The 17854-nt window shown below is 39.7% G+C and overlaps 1 protein-coding gene across 1 annotated transcript in view; it reads right to left on the bottom strand.

Moving 5' to 3' along the window:
* The window catches only part of LOC143440914 (uncharacterized), a 33662-nt gene extending 16195 nt beyond the window's left edge, over nt 1-17467 (bottom strand). The window contains exons 1-4 of the mRNA XM_076927838.1: nt 17269-17467; nt 16403-16512; nt 16080-16168; nt 14614-14779 (exon numbers count right to left, since the gene is read on the bottom strand). The gene's annotated coding sequence lies outside the window, so the exon portion shown is untranslated. The remainder of the gene's footprint in view (nt 1-14613; nt 14780-16079; nt 16169-16402; nt 16513-17268) is intronic.
* Nucleotides 17468-17854: the final 387 nt, after the last annotated feature.

Here is a 17854-nt window from a genome sequence, read left to right as displayed (position 1 = left end):
ATTCTTTTATATGTGGGTATTCTCTTTTCCCTAGAACACTAGTTGATGAGGGTGCCTATTTTGTAACCTAACTTTTTAAAAATTCTATTCCTCATGGCTGGTGGAAGAGCCTGTTATTTACATTGCAGTTCACCATGCCCTGAAAGCTCTCAAATTGCAGCACAAAATGGAGGACTCACTTTCTCCTCTTCCTCTTTCCTGCCTGAACTTACACAGAGAGTGTCTCCAATCACACACGCCTGACCTCATCTGGAGGATGACTCTGCACAAAGCTTCCTGTAAGTGCTCCATGGTTTAGCACATAAGCCCAGCTTAACCCTTCTTCTGTATACTAATTAGGTACTGTATTATGACCAAACAGTCCTTTCAGCCTGTAACTCCAAAAAACCTTTATATACCTAATGCCTGATGGTATACATGAAGTTATATACCTTAATCAGTGAAGTTGATTTCCAGAAGTCTTTACACCATACCTACAACCATTCAAACCCTGCTTGCTACTTCAGCTGGCACCTAAATAGGAACCCCTGAAATTCAGTAAATTTGGAGTACCCCCTACTGAACAGGCAGCATTTTCCCCTGAGGATCAGCCAGCCATCCCCTTTCCTCTCTTTTCTCTTCCTTCCTTCCTTCCTTCCTTCCTTCCTCCCTTCCTTCCCCCCCCCCCCCCCCCCGCTTTACCTTCAGTTTGTGCCTTCAAAGGGCCAGATACAGTTTGTGGAAAAATTGACACCTCTTTATCTGGGTGACTTCCTGACATTGCCTAAAAGTTACCAGCCCTCTTTTTGACCCAACAGCCTGACTGAGTGTAGGCAATAAACCTATAGCCTCTTGTAAAAAACCTGGTTACACAGCAACCATTCAAAACTCCCTAGAACTGTTGACAGTCTCTTAAATCTGTCAGCAGGCTCATGTTTGATAGGTCTTCTCAATAACTGAGCAGCAGAATTGCCTCATAAATGCTGAACCCCAGTGGTGGCACTTCCTCTCTTTTCCATAATGGGGAATTTCAAATTAGTTCCTTTAAAGCTTTACTTAAATCAAGAAGATTGAAAGTCTCAAAAAAGAAGGGCCTAGAATTCTGGAAGGAGGTACTTCAATTCACACCATAGGTCCTGTGGGTAGATATTTCCAACTTAGAAGTCTTGACCCTTATTGAGTACCTGGTTTGTAAAAAGGAAGTCCAGGAAGGCTATCTTTTGCTGCTCTCCTTCCTCTGCATAATAGCTGACATCCAGCAGTATTTAAGAAAACATCCCTCAACTGAAGGGATTTGCAACCCCATAGAAAGAACAATATCAACCAGCCAGACCCCCCACAGCTCCCAGGGACTAAACCACTAACCAGAGTTCATGTTTCCAGCCACATATGTAGCCTGTGAAGGCTCAATGCCCCAGTGTAGGGGAATTCGAGGGTGGGGAGGTAGGCGTGGGTGTGTGTGTGGGGAAACACCGTCATAGAAGCAGGGAAAGGAGGATGAGATACTGTGTTCTGGGGGTGGGGGGAACCAGGAAAGAGGATAACATTTGAAATGTAAATAAAAAATATCCAGTAAAAAAAAACAAAAACAAAAACAAAAAACAAAAAATGAAAGAAAAAGAAAACAGCTCAAGCATCCGGACAACATATTAGAGGAAGAAGGTCAGGGAGATAAAGGGGAACAATCAAATGAGTCGGAAGACTCAAGATTGTCCACTAGCTGACTTGGTCACTTTAGAAAAAGCAATTGATCTAATTAGACAGAAGTTACTCCCTGACCCATAACATTACTTCTCACTGTACTCCCTCTTTGATCTAAGAGTATTCATTGGTTACAAAAGACAAAGAACCACAAATTAAGATGAAGGCTTCTAAAGACACCCAGATAAACCCTCCACCACACTCAGCATCACCTACAACACCACTCCCCATGCTCACTGAGCATCTTTGTAATCTCAGAGAGCTTAGGAACAATTATCCCCAGCCTCCTCAGCTGCAATGTTCCAGGCATCAAGAATCTCCAAACACTGGGACCTTTGTGGTTATGCTACATGTATCCAGACAATGTCTGGTGGCTTGGTAGCTCCTCCCCAAATCAGACTTAAAAGAATTATGACAAGTCATCCACAAACATGGAATTCATGCCTCTTGGATCAACTCTATTTTGCAATTTCAATATCAACCTTTTACCCTCCCAAGTCTGGAGAGATGTATGCCTATCTATTCTCCATGGTCCTCTGCTTGTGAGGTGGGAAACCATGTTTAGAGAATGTCAGATACAGGCTAGGAGAAATGAATTACATAATCAGAAAATAAGACCACAACAAAGGCACCCCCTCCTTCACCTAATAAACTAGAACTAAGAGCAGCTGTGTGTCCAGGGTAACTTTTCCACAGAGATTTAGCAGACTTTACTCTCTGCTGTCCTCTTTCAGCAGATTCACTTATGTGCACTCCTGGGGCCATTTAAGTTTCTTGTTCACAGGACCTGGAGAGGCCTCCTCACTAACCTTCCTAAAACAAACACTAACCAAAATTCTCTTGGACTTTATACTAAGGGTGCAAGCCAGTTTAGACCGAAAAATACAGACCCCCCCCAGAGCAAAAGAGATGGCCCTAAAAAATTCTTATCTGGGATGGAATGAACATGGGGCTCAGACATGCCAAAGACTAGAAAATGAACATTACAATAAGTGGATCCCATGACATTGGGACTGCCTCTTATCAGGCCTTGTTTCTCACCTAAGCCTTTGTAACCTTAAACACTGTCTAACTCCACATGTTTTAAATATGGAGAGACCAGACACTGGATGGAGGTTACACCCCACACTCCAATGACACAGCTGCCCTTAAACTTCCTAAATCCAACGGTTGTAGCTACATGAAAGGCTTGCATTGGAAAAGGACTGCAAATCTAAAAAGAAAAAGAAGGCAACCCCCTGCCACCTTTAACTCTTTGCATGACAACACTCAATCCCTGCAGTAAGACAGAAAAACCAAGAACACATTGGTCAGTAACCTACTACAGAAAACTAACTCTCAACTTTCAATAAAAGTTGACAATAAAAGTTTTAAATGTCTAATAGGGGCAGGTATGACTACCCAAGGATGAGACAAGGTTCTTGATGGGAGTAGGTAGTCTCTCCTGAGCACTTTTTGCCCAAGACTATAAATGGGAATTCCCCGATGATACAAATGGGCCACTAGAACCCTGATGGCCGTTGTGGCCATAATTTTCTTTCGTAGAGATACAGTAATAGATTTAAACATGACCCTTGCTAGTGGAGAATAGAGAGAAAGCCTCCAAATAGAAAATTATCAAAACTATCAGTATCAAGAAAACCTTCAATTCTAAGGGCTGCTGTTAAATACCTTACACATTGCCTGGAATTGATCAGGAATGATTTCATCTGGGTTGAAGAGTGTCCTTGTAACAAAGGACACTGTCAATAAGACAAAACAGCAACCAACAGAATGGGAGAAGATCTTTACCAATCCTACATTCAATAGAGAGCTAATATCCAGAATATACAAAGAACTCAAGAAATTAGACTCCACACAACCAAATATCCCGATTAAAAAATGGGGTATAGAGCTAAACAAAGAATTCTCAACTGAGGAAACTGAATGGCCAAGAAGCACCTAAAGAAATGTTCAACATCCTTAGTCATCAGGGAAATGCAAATCAAAACAACCCTGAGATTCTACCTCACACCAGTCAGAATGGCTAAGATCAAAAACCTCAGGTGATAGTAGATGCTGGTGAGGATGTGGAAAAGAGGAACACTCCTCCATTGTTGGTGGAATTGCAAGATGGTGCAACCACTTTGGAAATCAGTCTGGAGGTTCCTCAGAAAGTTGGACATAGCATTACCTGAGGACCCAGCTATACCACTTTTGGGCATACACCCAGAAGATGCTCCAACATATAACAAGGACATATGCTCCACTATGTTCATAGCAGCCTTATTTATAATAGCCAGAAGCTGGAAAGAACCAAGATGTCCTTCAACAGAGAAATAGATACAAGAAATGTGGTAGATTTACACAATGGAGTATTACTCAGCTATTAAAACAATAAATTCGAGAAATTCTTAGGTAAATGGATGGAACTAGAAAATATCATCCTGAGTGAGGTAACTCAATCACAAAAGAACACACATGGTATTTACTCACTGAGAAGTGGATCTTAGCCCAAAAGCTTGAAATAGCCAAGATTCAACTCACAGACCACATGAAGCTCATGAAGAAGGAAGAGCAATGTATGGGTGCTTTTGATCCTTCATAGAAGGAGTAACAAAATATTCATGGGAGCAAATATGGAGACAAAGTGTGGGGCAGAAACTGAAGGAGCGGCCTTCTGGAGACCATTCCACCTAGGTATCCATCCCATGTGCAGTCACCAAAGGTTGACACTGATGTGGATGTCAGGAAGTGCATGCTGACAGGAGCCTGATATAGCTGTCTCCTTAGAAGTCTGCCAGAGTCTGACATATTCAGAGGCAGATCTCACAGCTAACCACTGATCTGATCAAGGGGTTCCCATTGGAGGAGTTAGAGAGAAGACTGAAGGAGCTGAAAGTGTTTGTGATCAACACAAACACTGAAAGTGTTTGAGGGGAGCAACAATACAACCAACCAGAGCTCCCCAGGATCTAAACCACCAGCCTGGGAGCACATAGGGAGGGACCCATAATTCTAGCTGCATATGTAGGAGAGGATAGCCTTGTTGGACATAGGAGGGAGAGGAAATCCTTGGTCCCATGAGGGCTGGATGCCGAGTGTGGAGGAATTCGAGGGTGGGGAAGTGGGAGTGGGGGGGGGTAGGTGGGGGCAAATCCTCATAGAAGTAGGAGGAGGGGGAATCCTGTGCAGGGGAGGGGGGAGAAATGGGGTAAGGGGATAACATCTGAAATGTAAATAAAATATCCAATAAAAAAGAAAAAAAGAATAAAAAAAAAGAGTAGCCTTGAAATGAAAAAATTAACAACTTTACAACAATCAGTTAAACACCAATTAAAGATGCTGCACATTTGTCCCTGTAGAAACCCTAGGAATACCCTGACTAATAACCTGCCTTCCCTGATTTATTTCCATCAGTACAGAATGTAGGGTATCTAAAATTTGGTGTCCCTTTAACTATACAACTGAGAATTCAATTAGCTCTTTTTATAAATTGAAGTATGTTGCTTGTGGGCTATTTGTTGTTAAGTTCTCCCAGAAACTTACTACAAGCTCTTTGCCAGTGTTCATCTGCTGCACATAATGGGGTAATTTCAGCATTAGTGAAGGGTACCAAATTTCTGTTTGGTCTATTCGTACTAATTGATGAAGTCTTAGTTTTCTTTGCAGAATCAATTCAGAAGCCTTTTCTATATAGATCTTTAATTTTTTGTATCTCTAGGAAAAGCATTGTGTCCAGGAATGCTTTGCCTACAATCCCATTACAAATGACCTTGCTTACCACAATTAAAACATTTGACATTTTGACTTTTCTTAAAACGCTGAGAAATTACTTCTTCTATCAGAGTAGAATCATAAACCTGAGACCCAACATTAGCTGTATTTCTAATCCATTCATCTATAGTAGACAAACAGAAAACAAGATAGAAGATTCTGGAAATGATTTTTGAAAAAAAATCATACACTTGGCACAGATTGATATTTAGGGAGGATTTTTAACTTGGACCACTTGAGGTCCACTTTCTATCAAAGCCCAGTCCGTATGCAAAGGTATAAAGAAACTGTAGGATTGTGGTAGCAATCTTATACACTACATGGAACAAAAATGAAAGGACTCTCACCAGAGCTGGATGTAGTAGAATGCTATAGCCCAGTACTTCCCCCACCCTAGATTATCAACCCTTAAGCATAACATCCAACATTGAAATCCCAGCCTCTTGACCTAAAGCCACACAGCAAAAGACAACTAAAGGAACCAAAGGAATATGACAAACACTGATAGATCAGACCCACCCCAAATCACTAGTACAATATCAGTGCTCCCTTCGACATGCAACTTGAATGAAATTCATGACACACAACTCAAAATACAATCCAAAGAGTATTCGACAAGGTTAAGGGACAGAAAGAGGAAACAAGGTCCTGAACTGAAAGGGGACAGGGACAAGCTGATCGAAGGACAAGAGAGCTGTAGAAAATGGCTGAGGAAATAATGAAGAAATGGTAGGATGTAAACATCACAAGCTACAAAAATAGAGATATAAGCAATCCTCAACCTGAAATCAAACAAGGAATGAAGAGTTCTGTGCGCCTAATGGTAATTCAATAAAGAGCCTGTCCACCAAGATATAGCACAGAGAGGACAAACATAAGAGTTTCAATACAAGGTGAAGGAGCTGGATCACTCAAAGATATCATAGGTGAAACAAATGGGCAAGATTCTTGCTGTATTAAAGCAGAAATATTTTAAAAAATAAACATGAAATTCACAGCAGACACAGTAAGTTAAGCTTTTCATTCCAGCATTCAGGAGGCTCAGGTAAGTAGTGAGTTGGAAGCCTGCCTAGTCTCCATATCATGATGCAAGCCAATCATGGCTATCGAAATAAAAAACAAAAGAGCCAAACAAGACATAAAAAGTATATTTTCTACATTGATAGTAGAAACGTTCTAAAATTTACCTTTTCGCACAATTTTAGCATGAATATTAGAAGACTGATTATATTGGTTTGAATGAGGTCATCTCCCATTAGTTTATGTATTTGAAGTTAAGCTCCCAGTTGATCACAAGGTTTTGGGAAGTTTAGTTACTGGAACATTATTGAATAAACCATGACATTGGTGGTAGGCTTTCAGGAAATAAAAATAGCCTAAGCCAGCTTAGTTTTCTCTCTCCCCCCTTAGTGACTGTGGTTTCGGATGTGATCTCTCAGCGTTCTATCTCATCCAAATGGTGCTCCTAGCAGCCACCCAGGCCACAGTGGACTCATCAACTGGAGGCATTAGCCAAAGTAACCTCTTTCTTTTATAAGTTGCTTTGGTCATGGTGCTTTATGAGAGCTGCAGACAAGGAAACAATTGCACTAACAATTTTCTGACTGGATTTTAGGTTTCTTTTCAGAGAGAATTCTTGTCACATTTTGAAATATAATCAAGAACAGGGATTGTGATAGGTCATGTGCACTATGAGAGACCACTACTCTTGTTTTTCTAAAAGGTCCCAAAGACAAAATTCATTTTAAGTTGCTGCTTACATTCAAAGTAAAATGCTGTGATCAGACTTCATCAGTCAGTCTTCTTGTTGCTGTACATTTTTCTGATAATGTTCCATGCTAATTTTTAGGAAAAACTGTTTATAAGATGCTGTATTTGCTAATAACTGTGCAGGTTACTGGGTGGTGGTGACGGCGGCATATGTCTTTAACCCTAGCAGTTAGGAGGCAGAGATAGGTGGATCTGCGAGTTCAAGGCCAGCCTGGATCACAACTCGAGTACCAGGACAGCCAGAGCTGAAACACAGAAAAAACCTTATTACAAAAACAGCATAAAAAAACATAAACCTTGCACGACATAAGACATAACTTGTGCAAGGTCTCTTGTCATCTTTTTCTATCTTCTTTATTCTGACCCAGGACAAAGAAACATCCTGGAAGACACAGTGGGAAAATGTAAGAGCTAGAGCCAGAGGATGGAGAATATGCAGTGAAAAACTTCTGGACCTGAGTCCTCTATGTTTATCAAAAAAATGCCTCAAAAGATTGAGTCCATCAGCATTTCATCAAGGCTGAGAGGAGCCCTGAGGTTGGGACCATAACTGCCTTCTACAGGCAGTTCGTAGCAGACAGTAAAGGGGTATCTCCTCTAGAAGTAGAGCCATTTAGGAGATGAGGATGAACAGGTCAACTCCTAATCTCCCAATCATGCTCATATATGCATATATATTTAGTTAAATGTAATATAAATTTAACAAAACGGACATGAAAGGAGTAGAACTGATTTCATTTCTGCAACTGTCTTCTGCATTATCTGTATAAAAACTATTCATTGAATCAGGATAGGGTTCAGGATTGAAGGGTCTCACAGGTGCCCTCTTGATCCCAGGCTCCCTGATGCTGCCCCACAGAGTTAACAGCCCACACATTCACCCTTCCAATCATACAAAGGAAATCCTTTCACCTGTTCAACGCACTGGTCTCTACATATGCTCAATAATCACACAAATTTCATTTTACAAGAAACAATGAAATGAGAGATGATGATGAACTCTCTCTGACACTCAGGGTACCTGTTATGGGTGTTCAGTGAGTAGCACCCATCAGAGTTGGCATCTATCTGGTGCTTCATTCTGAAACCAATCTTCTGTTTGGAAGCTTCAGGCCACACATTTTTAGTAATAGACAAAATTCTCAACTAATGTGCATACAGATATCCTCTCTGCCTTGTCAGTGTACACACTCAAGATCCTCTAGTAACTAATCTTTAAGACAAAGCAATAGAAGGAACTGAAGGACAGAGTCAATGGGGATTCAACTTACTGCAGTTACCATGCAGGTCAGTGTGCAGCTTCTTCTACAATTAAACAAGCAAAGGAATTCAAGTAAGTTTCAAATAACATAGGTGGTTTTGTATAAATGGCTTCTTACTGTACAATTTTGCATTCATTGATTAATACTCATTGATCAACATGCACTTAGCAGTAACAGGAAATCAAAACAGAACTTACATACATGACAGGTGATCAGTGACACAAGGGTAACACGTCCTCACTCAGACACAGGAACACAATCAACAGGAAGGATTCTGTTTTCTAAAGAATCAAAGCAATTTGCTTTTGAACAAAGTAATCCTAACTACATTTGGAATTTTGAGAAAGCATAGCATTCAAGACCTTCCAAACATTAAACCGAGATTTCCAAAACAACTAAAATTATTACAGTAGAAACTGTTAAAAAACGACAAGAGAAATCAATGTGAAGACAACAAAGACAGTTTAATAGTCTGCAGATACTAAACAATCCTTATCAACGTACTGCTGTCATTATATCAGGGGAAACTGACCACAAAAGAAAAAGAATATAAAGGAACTACTAAAGCCTTCAAAGTTAAAAGATCAAGGAAACAAACCTTGAGACAGTAATACTTAAATGAAGGTAATGAAATTTAGCTATTATTGCTATGTATACAAAAAAGTGATACTGATGTAATAAGAATAGCATCATACATACACATGGTCAAATAAACTATGTTTTTACTATTATTAATCATTACCAAGGAAGTCAGGATTGAGTGTAACAGGTTAATACAGAGATGACATATGTTAGAATATTGTAGAACTATTTCTATATAAACCAAATGGGACAAAATCAATCTTATGTCCCATTTGGTCTCATTGCTTTAAAAAACTTTTATTACATTTTTATTTTAGCTTATGGGTAGTAGTGTTATGCGCCATGTATGAATGAGCTCTGTGTTTGTGCATGGTGCCTACTGAGGTCCAAAGAAGCCATCAGATTGTTTCCAGCCATCATGAGGTGCTGAGAAATAATCCATGTCTTTTTAAAACAAGCAAGTGCTATTCACTACTGGGCTATCTCTTCCATGCTCCTCCCATCCCATTTCCACTGTCATTTGAAATCCTCACTAATCTTACCTCAATTCCTCCAAAATAGTCAATATAGATTTTCACTATAGATTTTCTCTCCCCCTTATTGGATTCTTCCTTCTGTTTCACAGGGGAACAGGTTTAGTTTATGAGTTAGATCTCCATATTAAAAAAAAAAAAATTGGTCATCCTGATAACCCCTTAGAAATAGTGATCACAGGAGTGATCACGGGACTCTGTCTATTGTCCTGAGTATTCTTTGACTATCTGGGTGTATTGTCTTGCTTGTTCTTGACTATTAACATCTATTGTATTGCTAGTTCCTCCACCTAGTACTGACCTTAATACTTGCATGTAAATTAAATGATATAAAAGCAAAAAAGGAGGAGGGATGGGATAGGTGATTAATGGGGGTTTGGGTGGGGAAAGGGGATAATATCTGAAATGTGAATAAATAAAATATCAAATAAAAAAATTTCAGAATTCATTTGGGTTTCTAAGACATTACAGTGCCAGTAGACAAAGAGGATTCTACAAATGATTTCCCAACTGTCCAGTAGTTTAAGAATACTAAAAATGTTCTGTAAGAATTTTTGAGACAGTAGATGACAAACAGGTCTCAGAGGGGTGTTATTCATGGGCCTGCTTCACATGGCTAGTACCAGCACACCACCTAAGCTGTCTCCATTGCTCATATCACTGCTATATATAGTACGGTTACAAAGTATTGCTGTCTTTTACTGAGGGAGAAAATAAGAGAGCTGGAGAGAACATTCAGAATCTAACACAAAAAAGGTAAAAGAAGTACTGTGATAGGATTATGTTGATTACCAGAATATTCCTCATTACTGGGGTCTTTAGACAGTACAGACATTTTACATATATACAAAGCAGGTAAATACAAAAGATGTAACAGGCATTCTATAAGAAGAGCATCCTTACCTACAAAAAATAGATAGCTATAATTCTCCAACATCACATATAGGTATGATGTCCTCTGAGCACAGACTAAATATTCCCATTCTTCCTGTGAGCATTCCATGGCCACAGTCATGAATATTAACAGACCCTGCAATTGACAATTACTCATTTATTATATGCTGTGGGACAAAATGTGTGTTGGGGTAAAAGAGACCAAAGATATTAGAGACATTTTTGTGATATAGGTGAGATATGGCAGTATTTCAAAGACCTAAGTTTTTCAAAAGTGCTACACAAATTCTCATTAGTTAGGCACTTCAGTTCTTTAATACACAATGTATACAATGACTTACTACATGGCATACATTCAGAAGGTCTTTCTCCACCATGAATTTTCTGAGAAGCAGATAAAGGATTTGCCACCATCACTACAGTTTAGATTTCTCTCCAGTTCAGATTATGTAATGTCTTTTCAAGTGCAGTTGGGGCTAGAGAGACAGTTCACTGGTTAAGAGCATTGTCTGCTTTTCCAGCAGTCCAGAGATCAATTCCCAGCAACTACATAATAGATCATAACCATGCACAATGTGATGTGATGCCCTCTTCTGGCATGCAGGTGTATATGTAGAGAGAGAGTAGTCCTATACATAAAATAAATCAGTTTTGAAAAAGTAAAAGTAAAAATAAAAAACAATAAAGTCCAGTTCAGTTACTAACATCTACTTGGCATTACAAAAGAGATGACTGATGATGATGATGATGATGATGATGATGATGATTTGGTTTTTCAAGATACAATTTGATGAACATTGATATACTGAAATAATATTTTAAAGAAATAAATGGAAGTCTGTTCATTATAATCTCTCTACAGAATCTCTACTCAAAACACAGCTATAGGAAAGCGAAAGCATGAAGTGGGAGAGCCTTCCTTCTTGAAAAGATAAGAAGAGAGTAAAGGTATCAAAAGGGACATTGGATAAGGCTATGAAAAAGATGGCTTGTGATATGATGATCCACATGATACAATATAAAAGTGAGGATAGGCCTACTTATACCCAGTAAGAAAAATGCTGTCAACATTTCTAGGTGGTAGAAAATACATAGAAGACATTTTATTTCATTCTACCTGGCACATGCATTACATGTACTTCCTATGTCTGTTGTGCTGTGCTGGAGAACAGACACACCATGCAATGGCTCAGTCTATATGGCAAATATTATGCTTGTTCTTAATATGGTAAACTTGACATCAGATCAAGTTACAGCCATTCTATCATTGTCTACTGTACACTGTTCCCCGAAGGAAAGTGTATCTTCCCAACTCAATCCTCCTTCAAGATGGACTTTTTTCTGCTTCATTGCATGCCCACCTTTGTGTGAGATAATTATCACTTGAAACTCAGGTGAACCTATTGGAAAGGTAGAATATTACAATTCAGCTCATAAAGTTTGTTTAAAATCTCATAGGAGTGGCAAATTGTAGGCAACATTAATACAGAATCATCAAGTTAGAGGCATGGCAGCATCCAGCTAGTTAGTGCCAGAGAGAAGACAACCAGGATAATAGTCACCAATCCATCCCTGAGGTTCAGCTTTTTGGCCTTAAAACTGAGTCTTTGAACTAAATCAGGGACTCTCCATTTTGATGGTGGGTACCCCTCATGTAAGTTTACTGAAAAAACGCTTTTCGCTTTTGCGTACTATTTGAGTCTGGGGTATCATTCTTCAGCGATTCACAGACCCTAACAACTTAACTAGCTACCGTGGAAACTTAAACCAATGAACAGTGAAAAAGAATTCATGAAGTCCCAAGAACAGTTTTTTACAGTGTCAGGGTGAGTGCCAGATCAGGAAAGACAATCACACAGAAGTGGAGAGACAAAGACATATTGACAAATTTTGCAGCAAGAAGCACTGGTTGAAAAAGACATTTGTCATAATTATGTACCTGAGGGCTTAAATGTCTGAGCAACATCAATCTGATGTAGTATTAAGAAAGGTATTACTAAGATTATATACAAATTAATAAAATAGATTGAATGATAAGCTAATAATTCAACATAACACTCTTGTTTCTATATAGAGACTAAAGTACTGACAAAGCATTGTTCACCTAATTGAAACTAAGATAGTTGACTCTGTATTAAAACTAGAGCTAAAAACTGGATACAGCAATGTATGACAATGATGACAACACTACCTTAAGCACTGCTGTAAAAAGCTATACACAAATCAGACTTGAGTTCCTAGAAATAAGTGAATAAGTCAACTTCCTACATTATAAAACGAGAACACACATTAAGCAAGTGCTCAGACTGAAGCAGGGTTTCCTCTACGACTGTCGGACAGATTAGCATCAAGTTCTCTTTTTCTTAGACAAGCCTTACACGAAAGCCAAAAGGAGCACACTGCCTAAAACACAAAGAAGAGGAACAGCCATCATCCCATGGTGGCTTTACCTGGACACACAAAGCAAGTGAGCCCAAACAAACCACAGAAATATCTAAAGAACAATCACAGGCCAGTTGCCCGGATCTACCCAGACACAGAGATTATCACTAAATTACAAGGAAATGGAAGGAAAGCTGAGTTCACACCAAGAATGCAAGACTGTTTCAATCCTTACAAATTAATCAGTGTCAGACACCAAATACATAGATGCAGGGAGAGAAGAAAAACGACTATGTCAATAGATACATGAAAGTCCTGTGGTACAATACGGCATTTGCTAAGTACAACAGCTCTCAAGAATGTGAGAACAGAGGAAGCATACTTCAGAATAATAAAGACAAAGAGAGTCAAAGCTAACGCAAACAGTACAACAAAGGGAAACTAATTATTCTACTCTAACTAGGAATAACACAACATGGTGCATCAATTAATACAGAACTCAAGAAGAAGAGAGAGAAGTTAAAAGGTGACAATATAGGAGAGTCAGAAAGCAAGTGGAACTTCTTGAGATAAAAAAAAAAAAAAAAAAAAAAAAAAAACTCAAATCAGACCACTCATTCTGTCTACAAATATCTAGGACTCCCTGTATGTAGCATTCATAGTCTCAAAAAAAAAAAAAAAAAAAGTGCTATGAAGACTGAAGCACGGGGCAGAGGTATCAATGTCCATTCCCTGTCAACATGTAGTGCATTAGGGTCCCTGGGTAGGGTGGCAGCAATCAGGACACAGGGGATGCAGAGTAACGTGAAACACTGAATTCTTTATTGAATTCTCCAGCATCTTTTATGGGCAAGCAGAATAAAGATTTCTCACAGCTTCTAATTCTCACTAGCTTCTGTTTTTCAAACAGTAGTTTATCTGAGTTCAAGGTGACCTTAACCTCCTTGCAGACGGAGAAATCTGCCTGAGATCCAACTCTTCTAAATATTGCTTAGTTTAAGTAAAACAAAAGATTTTTCTCACGAGGAAATTACCAGGAAGGCCACTTCCTCAGGCATGCAGCTTACTTGACAGTACAACAGGATTCTCTGATGAGAAAGTATGCTTTCTCTTTGTCACACTGTTCTGGGATTCTCAGATATCCTCAAGTCACCTCACAGGCTGGGAGCATTCACCTCATGCCATCTCTCTACAATACCCAGATTTGGATCCTGTGTGCTACAATCCCAATCTGCCATGCAAGGCCAGACCATTGGTGTCACAGTGGCAAGATTATTTGGTGGGTAACAGAAGGTTTTCTGATGCAATCTGAGGCCAGCTGCACAGGAGAAAAAAAAAAAAAAAACAACAAAAAAACAAAAAAACTTCATGGTCACACTGGTAACAAAGCCAAAAGCCAACAATAAGGAAGATCTCAGGTCTTAGGAAGAAATCTACTACTAACATTAGCTACAAGTTCAAATGTCTTGGTTTACACCCATAGCCTAGTGCTGATTTCAATCTGGGTCAAACAAACTTTATTTTCAATGGGCAACAGTCATTTCAGAGACTCAAAACTAACCGAATACTTAGATGCCTAACAACTTACTGAACAGCCTATAACTGAATCCATATTACCACATATAATATTATTCTCAGTGAAATTTTCTAGACTCATTGATTAAAGGGAAAACAGAGAAATCCAATTTCAGGTCCTCTTTCTACTGTCACTTGAGACCCCCACCCCTACCCCTTGCTCAATCCCTCTAATATACCTGGCTCCTTGGCTACAGTCTCCTCTGTCTTCGCCATCCAGAGCTCTGAGTTCTGATTCACAGGTGAGCAGATCAGGCTGAGCAGTGGGAAACCCTCATATGGGAAAGAGATACTTCAGAAAGTACCTGGAACTTTTCATGGAACAAAAATGAAAGAAGCTCACACCTGCCAAAAGGATAAACATGAAAGAAAGAGAAAATACCATGACAAATGTGTCTTTTTTCTGTAAGGATTTCACTTTCTTCTATGAGATGTGAAACTCATACAGAATTCACACACATGCAAAGTTGTTTTCCCAGTAACTCTGAGGAGGAGCAAGGAAGACTGAAAGAAAACTATGCTAACCCTCGGAATCCAGACTGCTGTACTTCTCCAAAAGAGGGTCTCTGAATTAAAGCCCTGAATGCAGGGTCTAGACATTCTCACTCCTGCAGGAAGTCCACAGCCACAAAACTGTCAACAAATCGTGAAATAAAAACAGCAGTTTAGCCACATGTGCATGGGCACAGGATTTTCATGAACCAAAGACCTATTTTTTTTTTATGTAAGTGAGCACTCATATTATTCAAAAAGTACCTTCTAATTTTGTTTTAATAAATAGAGATGTCTCTAGCTATAAACATAGGTTGGCCAGGTATCATCCTCTCACAGCATGCATACGGGGCTGGCCAAGACCTTGTTAGGTCTCAAGGAAACTCAGAAGAACTCTAAGAGCCTGGAATGCTGACATCAATAGAAGGCAGAACACATAAAAGATAAATACTGAGTCACCTACCATGTTCTCAATCAATCACGTGAAGGAAGATAAAAGGATGGTTTTAAGATTCTAAATACCAAAATCTTACTGACATTTTGAAATATAAATAGAAAAACCAAGAAGAATTTTAAAAACTATGAGAGAAGCATCAAACCGAAGGGTGACATCAAAATATATCAAAATTATAGCAGTGCAAAACATTGAGAGTTGATAGGAAGACAGAAGAGAGCAGATATCAATGGGAAGGTAATGTACAGAGTTGAATACTATAAAGAGATATTGAGCAAACAAATATTATCAACATTTTGTGAGCATTATATTAGGAAATGGAGAAATTAAACATAAAAGATTGAGAATATAAAGGCAATGCAAAATGTTCTAAAACTCTAAGAGCAGAAAAAAACTAAGAGGCATCCATTGTTCGGACTAAATAATATATTAAAATATAATAATAAAAATATTTAATATTGGTAAGAAGATATGATCAGTGATGTGAATGGGAGGAGGGCAGCATCCCTCACACACAAAACCATATTAGATTATATTTGCCTTCTAATATCTAAAACAGGAATATTGTGATATTCTCAGTGCAATTATCTAGAAACAACTGAAGTGAAACAGAATCTGTCAAATCCAAGTTCATGTTCTCTTTCCACTGTCACTTGAGCCTCCACACTTCCCAAGTCTTCCTCCATCCCTCTAACATACCTGGATCCTTTGCTACAGTCTCCTCTCTTCACCATCCAGGGATCTTAGTTCAGACTCACAGGTGCAGGACTGACTGAGGAGTGTGACACCTGCATAATGGAAAGAGTCTTCAGAAAGCACCAGGAACTTTTCATGGGACAAAAATAAACATGAAGGAAAGAGAAAATGTCACAAATAAAAATGTCTCTTTCCCTGTAAGGATTTGATTGTATTCTGTGAGATGTGAGACTCATTCACACACACAGACACATGCAGAGTCATTTCCCCAGGAATCCTGAGGAGGAGCTAGGGAGAGTGCAAAAAAAAAAACTAGTGTCACTCACAGAAACCAGACTGCTGCACTCCTTCAAAAGGAGGTCTTTGCAAAAGCAGGATCTAGGCATTCCCACTCCTCCTACAAGAAGTCTGCAGTCACACCACGGAATAACAAACCCTAAAATAAAAAACAACAGCTTGGCCACATATGGATAGTCAGAGCGCTTTTCTTCAACTGAGGAGACAATTTTTTGATACACGTGTGTGATCATAATCATTCAAGAGATGCATTCTGACACTTTAATCTATAGTGGGTTTTCTACTTAAATAGTGCCGTCTGATAACACTCACACTGCAATACTGGGCTTGCCTAGTCCTAAGGTGTAACATAAAAACTCAGCATTTCCAAATGCTTTACTTACATCCTAAACTGCATACAACTCAGATGGAAACATCACGGCCACTGAAAAGTCTGCTTAGTAAATATTAGTGTTTACACCCATAACAATAGCGCTCAATAAAGTATATTTTTGGTTCAATAAATCTGCACTGGTTCCTCATATAATTACTACATACAAAGGTATCTCTATGGATGCCTCTTAACCTGGGCCAAAGGCATTCTCTTGAATAAGCAATTAGTAAAAACAAGGGAGTTAGAAAGCATGAATGAATTTACGTTCCAGGAGCTTTATAACTGACACAATAGGAAACAGCAGATATTGCAAGTACTCTACCAGATTTTTTACGAGTTATATTATGATTGTAAGGCTAAATGAAAAGAACATTATAAACTACAGTTCATAGGATCTCAAACTGCCCCACAATGGTAAGGTATCCACAATAGAATCCTTGGGAGCCGCCTCCTAAGAGCAGCTGCGGAAAACACCCCCCTGCTCCGCTCCCGCCCGTTTCCCAGCCCCGCAGCTCCTCTGACCTGGGAGGTTCCAGGGTCCCCAGGCTGCGGTTCCCGCCGCTGCGCTGCCGACTGCTGACTCTCCCAGGTCCGCGGTCAGGAAACCGGGTCTAAGGAGTTTCTCGGGGTCCAGACACATCTAAGACACCGGTTCACTCTGGGAAACCAGTCCACAATTAGGGACCTAGGAGCTCATTCATGTAGGAAGGTGAGTGGAGGATTTTCCTGTCACTCTAGGCTTGATCATTGGAGCCGCTCTCGTAGACCCGCCCACCGCAGCCTGGTTCCGGTGACATAGCTTCTCTAAAGACTATCAACAGTTAATTGTTTCTGTAGAATCCACCCAGCTCTTTTCTTTTCGCTGTCACGTTCCGGGTTCTTCCAGTAGCCTCGCCCCGCTCCCCTCCTCTGCCCCCCTCCCCTTGCGCCCCTTCCCTTTCCCAGGGGATTCTGGTCCCTTCCACTCAGTCTCAGGCTTCCAGCCACACTGCTCCCGTTGTCAGGCTGCCCTGGAAGGATGCTGCACCATATCTGAAAGTGAGTTCTAAACCTCTCAGATGATAGGCAGCCTCACTTGTTAGCTTGGACTACAAGCCTCAAAGGCTAA

This window comes from Arvicanthis niloticus, chromosome 30, assembly GCF_011762505.2.
Source record: "Arvicanthis niloticus isolate mArvNil1 chromosome 30, mArvNil1.pat.X, whole genome shotgun sequence".
Classification (NCBI taxonomy): domain Eukaryota; kingdom Metazoa; phylum Chordata; class Mammalia; order Rodentia; family Muridae; genus Arvicanthis; species Arvicanthis niloticus.
Note: the sequence above shows the minus strand (reverse complement) of the source record. Positions and strands in the feature narration are given on the sequence as shown.